Below are 6,892 nucleotides of genomic sequence, written 5' to 3'. Positions count from 1 at the left end.
TAACACATAGCCTTTGCTGACTTATGAATTTGACATTGGCTATGCCGTAATACATGGGAGAGAAAAAAACGCAAATTTCTTCATTTCCATATGGTCAAATTGACCAATCACAAGAGGACTTTCCAATCCATGTTAAAGACTGCCTGTCAAACAACATAGCCTTTTGCCTACTATGATTCCTCCTTGCCATACAAAGAATAGGAAAGACCCACAGCTTCTATGACAAGAGCTGTCAATCCCATATCCCTTTGCCTAGCTTAGGCAAATTAGCCATTGCCTAAGCACCCCCATGATAAAATCTAACATTCCAACACATGACCATGTGTTGACCTGTGCCTGTAAGCCTCAAACTTCCCATCCCGTAATACCATAGGGAGAGAAAAAAACGGCAAAGTCTTCTTCATTTCCATATCGGTCAAAGTTGACCAATCACAAGAGGACTTTCCAATCCATGTTAAAGACTGCCTGTCAACAACATAGTCCTTTGCCTAGACTCTATGACAATTTAACATTGCCGCTATGCCGTAATACCATAGGGAGAGAAAAAAAACGGCAAAGTCTTCTTCATTTCCATATCGGTCAAAGTTGACCAATCACAAGAGGACTTTCCAATCCATGTTAAAGACTGCCTGTCAAACAACATAGCCTTTTGCCTATGGCAAATTAGCCATTGCCGGTTTTATCAGTAATAAAGTATCAAGTAGGAAAAAAACCCACAATTACTTTACAACATCACGTGAAACCAATATTTATTCTTTTTAAAAATATACAACAACAAAAAAGAAAAACTTTTATTTTACTCCTTTACTTCAATCTTCGGATGTAGTCCAAGATATGAAATCTCAGATATTCCTCCGAAGTATTTTCAAAATCCACATCTGCTCGCAATGCAGCTGTTTCCTCTTCCGTCCAGCTGTCAATATATTCTTTAATAGCATAGTCAGGTTTGCATTTATATTGTCTAAACAAAATCTCACCTCTTGTCTGGACCCTCTTCTGTTCACTCTCTTTTGGAACTGGGAGTTGCACTTTTGGAACTGGGGGTTGCACTTTCACCTCCACTTGTGAACTTTCAGTTTTCCTTTTTCTTTTCCTTTTTTGAAGAGTCTGGCCTCTTCACAGCCAGACTTTCCACCTGTAAAGCAATGGCTTCCAGACCACTCACCCCTGGGTCCTCAAGGAGCATTTGCACCTGTTCCGGATCCCCGGACTCACCAGATGAGATTTCCTCCTGACTCACAGTTTTACTCCTTTTTGGACACGTTGAATACAGGTGACCTACTTGAAAGCATAAATTACACTTTTTAGGGTGAACACAGTCTTTCGACTCATGAGTAGACTCACCACAGTTTCCACAATCTTTGCAGTTTTCGGCTGTATGACCATACGCACGACATCTTCGACAAAAAACCGGCATGCCTGAGAAATGGCAGTCTAAATTGATGCCTCCCAACTTAAACCTAGCTGGAGGTAACTTGCCTTTCTTGAATTTTGCCTTGAATTTCACCTTTGATGTCCAGATTCCGACCTCACTTAGAATTTTGCCTGAAAAAGTCAATTTTTCACAAAACTGATTAAGCACAGTCTCTACCTCCTTTATACTCACGAAAGGAGAGTACGACTTCACCACCAAGATGACTTCCTCCTGCGAAATGTGAGGAAACACCCTGTATCCACGTAGCCGAGCATCTTCACGATTTCCTTCCAGAATCTTTAAGAAGCTCAAAAAGATACCTTCTCCATTGAAAGTCACATCGTATACTCCTCGTCGCGGATAATCTTGAATCGCCAGGATCTCCGTCTTCCTGACATGACCGAATTCCCGAGGATGGCTTCAACGATGTAGCGCAGCTTACTTTCTCCTTCGATCACCTCTTCCACCACGACACGAACCAAATGCTTCAGCTTAGCGAAGCTTGGAACGACATCTTCGCCAGTGTCCATGTTCTCAACGACACGCTTCCAGTTTTCACTGAAGTGTTCAATCTCTTGCACTCCCGGTTTCCCCCTTGGCTTAGGGTTTCCACCGGAGTGAACGATCGCCTCTCGTTGCCTGGAATCGTGTGCCCTTATAAGGACACACACCCTCCAGGCACCCAATGGCCAAGACACTAGCTGTTCCCCGAAGGTACTACACTTGATCTTAGCCAAAAGGCCGAGAAGCGATCCAGGAATGTCAGTTTATGATATAATCTAACATTCCAGCACATGACCATGTGTTGACCTGTGCCTAGTAAGCCTCAACTTCCCTATCCCGTAATACCATAGGGAGAGAAAAAAACGGCAAAGTCTTCTTCATTTCCATATCGGTCAAAGTTGACCAATCACAAGAGGACTTTCCAATCCATGTTAAAGACTGCCTGTCAACAACATAGCCCTTTGCCTAGACTCTATGACAATTTGACATTGCCGCTATGCCGTAATACCATAGGGAGAGAAAAAAACAGCAAAGTCTTCTTCATTTCCATATCGGTCAAAGTTGACCAATCACAAGAGGACTTTCCAATCCATGTTAAAGACTGCCTGTCAAACAACATAGCCTTTTGCCTACTATAGATTCCTCCTTGCCATACAAAGAATAGGAAGACCCACAGCCTTCTATGACAAGAGCTGCCAATCCCATATCCCTTTGCCTAGGCTCTATGGCAAATTAGCCATTGCCTAAGCACTCCCATGATAAAATCTAACATTCCAACACATGACCATGTGTTGACCTGTGCCTAGTAAGCCTCAACTTCCCTATCCCGTAATACCATAGGGAGAGAAAAAAACGGCAAAGTCTTCTTCATTTCCATATCGGTCAAAGTTGACCAATCACAAGAGGACTTTCCAATCCATGTTAAAGACTGCCTGTCAACAACATAGCCCTTTGCCTAGACTCTATGACAATTTGACATTGCCGCTATGCCGTAATACCATAGGGAGAGAAAAAAACGGCAAAGTCTTCTTCATTTCCATATCGGTCAAAGTTGACCAATCACAAGAGGACTTTCCAATCCATGTTAAAGACTGCCTGTCAAACAACATAGCCTTTTGCCTACTATAGATTCCTCCTTGCCATACAAAGAATAGGAAGACCCACAGCCTTCTATGACAAGAGCTGTCAATCCCATATCCCTTTGCCTAGGCTCTATGGCAAATTAGCCATTGCCTAAGCACTCCCATGATAAAATCTAACATTCCAACACATGACCATGTGTTGACCTGTGCCTAGTAAGCCTCAACTTCCCTATCCCGTAATACCATAGGGAGAGAAAAAAACGGCAAAGTCTTCTTCATTTCCATATCGGTCAAAGTTGACCAATCACAAGAGGACTTTCCAATCCATGTTAAAGACTGCCTGTCAACAACATAGCCCTTTGCCTAGACTCTATGACAATTTACATTGCCGCTATGCCGTAATACCATAGGGAGAGAAAAAAACGGCAAAGTCTTCTTCATTTCCATATCGGTCAAAGTTGACCAATCACAAGAGGACTTTCCAATCCATGTTAAAGACTGCCTGTCAAACAACATAGCCTTTTGCCTACTATAGATTCCTCCTTGCCATACAAAGAATAGGAAGACCCACAGCCTTCTATGACAAGAGCTGTCAATCCCATATCCCTTTGCCTAGGCTCTATGGCAAATTAGCCATTGCCGGTTTTATCAGTAATAAAGTATCAAGTAGGAAAAAAACCCACAATTACTTTACAACATCACGTGAAACCAATATTTATTCTTTTTAAAAATATACAACAACAAAAAAGAAAAACTTTTATTTTACTCCTTTACTTCAATCTTCGGATGTAGTCCAAGATATGAAATCTCAGATATTCCTCCGAAGTATTTTCAAAATCCACATCTGCTCGCAATGCAGCTGTTTCCTCTTCCGTCCAGCTGTCAATATATTCTTTAATAGCATAGTCAGGTTTGCATTTATATTGTCTAAACAAAATCTCACCTCTTGTCTGGACCCTCTTCTGTTCACTCTCTTTTGGAACTGGGAGTTGCACTTTTGGAACTGGGGGTTGCACTTTCACCTCCACTTGTGAACTTTCAGTTTTCCTTTTCTTCTTTTCCTTTTTTGAAGAGTCTGGCCTCTTCACAGCCAGACTTTCCACCTGTAAAGCAATGGCTTCCAGACCACTCACCCCTGGGTCCTCAAGGAGCATTTGCACCTGTTCCGGATCCCCGGACTCACCAGATGAGATTTCCTCCTGACTCACAGTTTTACTCCTTTTTGGACACGTTGAATACAGGTGACCTACTTGAAAGCATAAATTACACTTTTTAGGGTGAACACAGTCTTTCGACTCATGAGTAGACTCACCACAGTTTCCACAATCTTTGCAGTTTTCGGCTGTATGACCATACGCACGACATCTTCGACAAAAAACCGGCATGCCTGAGAAATGGCAGTCTAAATTGATGCCTCCCAACTTAAACCTAGCTGGAGGTAACTTGCCTTTCTTGAATTTTGCCTTGAATTTCACCTTTGATGTCCAGATTCCGACCTCACTTAGAATTTTGCCTGAAAAAGTCAATTTTTCACAAAACTGATTAAGCACAGTCTCTACCTCCTTTATACTCACGAAAGGAGAGTACGACTTCACCACCAAGATGACTTCCTCCTGCGAAATGTGAGGAAACACCCTGTATCCACGTAGCCGAGCATCTTCACGATTTCCTTCCAGAATCTTTAAGAAGCTCAAAAAGATACCTTCTCCATTGAAAGTCACATCGTATACTCCTCGTCGCGGATAATCTTGAATCGCCAGGATCTCCGTCTTCCTGACATGACCGAATTCCCGAGGATGGCTTCAACGATGTAGCGCAGCTTACTTTCTCCTTCGATCACCTCTTCCACCACGACACGAACCAAATGCTTCAGCTTAGCGAAGCTTGGAACGACATCTTCGCCAGTGTCCATGTTCTCAACGACACGCTTCCAGTTTTCACTGAAGTGTTCAATCTCTTGCACTCCCGGTTTCCCCCTTGGCTTAGGGTTTCCACCGGAGTGAACGATCGCCTCTCGTTGCCTGGAATCGTGTGCCCTTATAAGGACACACACCCTCCAGGCACCCAATGGCCAAGACACTAGCTGTTCCCCGAAGGTACTACACTTGATCTTAGCCAAAAGGCCGAGAAGCGATCCAGGAATGTCAGTTTATGATATAATCTAACATTCCAGCACATGACCATGTGTTGACCTGTGCCTAGTAAGCCTCAACTTCCCTATCCCGTAATACCATAGGGAGAGAAAAAAACGGCAAAGTCTTCTTCATTTCCATATCGGTCAAAGTTGACCAATCACAAGAGGACTTTCCAATCCATGTTAAAGACTGCCTGTCAACAACATAGCCCTTTGCCTAGACTCTATGACAATTTGACATTGCCGCTATGCCGTAATACCATAGGGAGAGAAAAAAACAGCAAAGTCTTCTTCATTTCCATATCGGTCAAAGTTGACCAATCACAAGAGGACTTTCCAATCCATGTTAAAGACTGCCTGTCAAACAACATAGCCTTTTGCCTACTATAGATTCCTCCTTGCCATACAAAGAATAGGAAGACCCACAGCCTTCTATGACAAGAGCTGTCAATCCCATATCCCTTTGCCTAGGCTCTATGGCAAATTAGCCATTGCCTAAGCACTCCCATGATAAAATCTAACATTCCAACACATGACCATGTGTTGACCTGTGCCTAGTAAGCCTCAACTTCCCTATCCCGTAATACCATAGGGAGAGAAAAAAACGGCAAGTCTTCTTCATTTCCATATCGGTCAAAGTTGACCAATCACAAGAGGACTTTCCAATCCATGTTAAAGACTGCCTGTCAACAACATAGCCCTTTGCCTAGACTCTATGACAATTTGACATTGCCGCTATGCCGTAATACCATAGGGAGAGAAAAACAGCAAAGTCTTCTTCATTTCCATATCGGTCAAAGTTGACCAATCACAAGAGGACTTTCCAATCCATGTTAAAGACTGCCTGTCAACAACATAGCCCTTTGCCTAGACTCTATGACAATTTGACATTGCCGCTATGCCGTAATACCATAGGGAGAGAAAAAACGGCAAAGTCTTCTTCATTTCCATATCGGTCAAAGTTGACAATCACAAGAGGACTTTCCAATCCATGTTAAAGACTGCCTGTCAACAACATAGCCCTTTGCCTAGACTCTATGACAATTTGACATTGCGCTATGCCGTATACCATAGGGAGAAAAAAACAGCAAAGTCTTCTTCATTTCCATATCGGTCAAAGTTGACCAATCACAAGAGGACTTTCCAATCCATGTTAAAGACTGCCTGTCAAACAACATAGCCTTTTGCCTACTATAGATTCCTCCTTGCCATACAAAGAATAGGAAGACCCACAGCCTTCTATGACAAGAGCTGTCAGTCCCATATCCCTTTGCCTTGGCTCTATGGCAAATTAGCCATTGCCTAAGCACTCCCATGACAAAATCTAACATTCCAACACATTACCATGTGTTGACCTGTGCCTAGTAAGCATCAACTTCCCTATCCGGTATAACCATAGGGAGAGAAAAAAACGGCAAAGTCTTCTTCTTTTCCATATCGGTCAAAGTTGACCAATCACAAGAGGACTTTCCAATCCATGTTAAAGACTGCCTGTCAAACAACATAGCCCTTTGCCTAGACTCTATGACAATTTGACATTGCCGCTATCCCGTAATACCATAGGGAGAGAAAAAAACGGCAAAAGTCTTCTTCATTTCATATCGGTCAAAGTTGACCAATCACAAAAGGACTTTTCCAATCCATGTTAAAGACTGCCTGTCAAACAACATAGCCTTTTGCCTACTATAGATTCCTCCTTGCCATACAAAGAATAGGAAGACCCACAGCCTTCTATGACAAGAGCTGTCAGTCCCATAT

The 6,892-nt window shown here is 42.7% G+C and overlaps 2 pseudogenes; both read right to left on the bottom strand.

The window, feature by feature from the left end:
- Positions 1 to 1,072: 1,072 nt before the first annotated feature.
- Positions 1,073 to 2,250, bottom strand: LOC121397365 (annotated as a pseudogene).
- A 1,371-nt stretch (positions 2,251 to 3,621) lies between these two features.
- On the bottom strand, positions 3,622 to 5,218 carry LOC121397267 (annotated as a pseudogene).
- Between the last annotated feature and the right edge of the window lie 1,674 nt (positions 5,219 to 6,892).

Source organism: Xenopus laevis, chromosome 8L (genome assembly GCF_017654675.1).
Source record: "Xenopus laevis strain J_2021 chromosome 8L, Xenopus_laevis_v10.1, whole genome shotgun sequence".
Taxonomy (NCBI): Eukaryota; Metazoa; Chordata; class Amphibia; order Anura; family Pipidae; genus Xenopus; species Xenopus laevis.
Note: the sequence above shows the minus strand (reverse complement) of the source record. Positions and strands in the feature narration are given on the sequence as shown.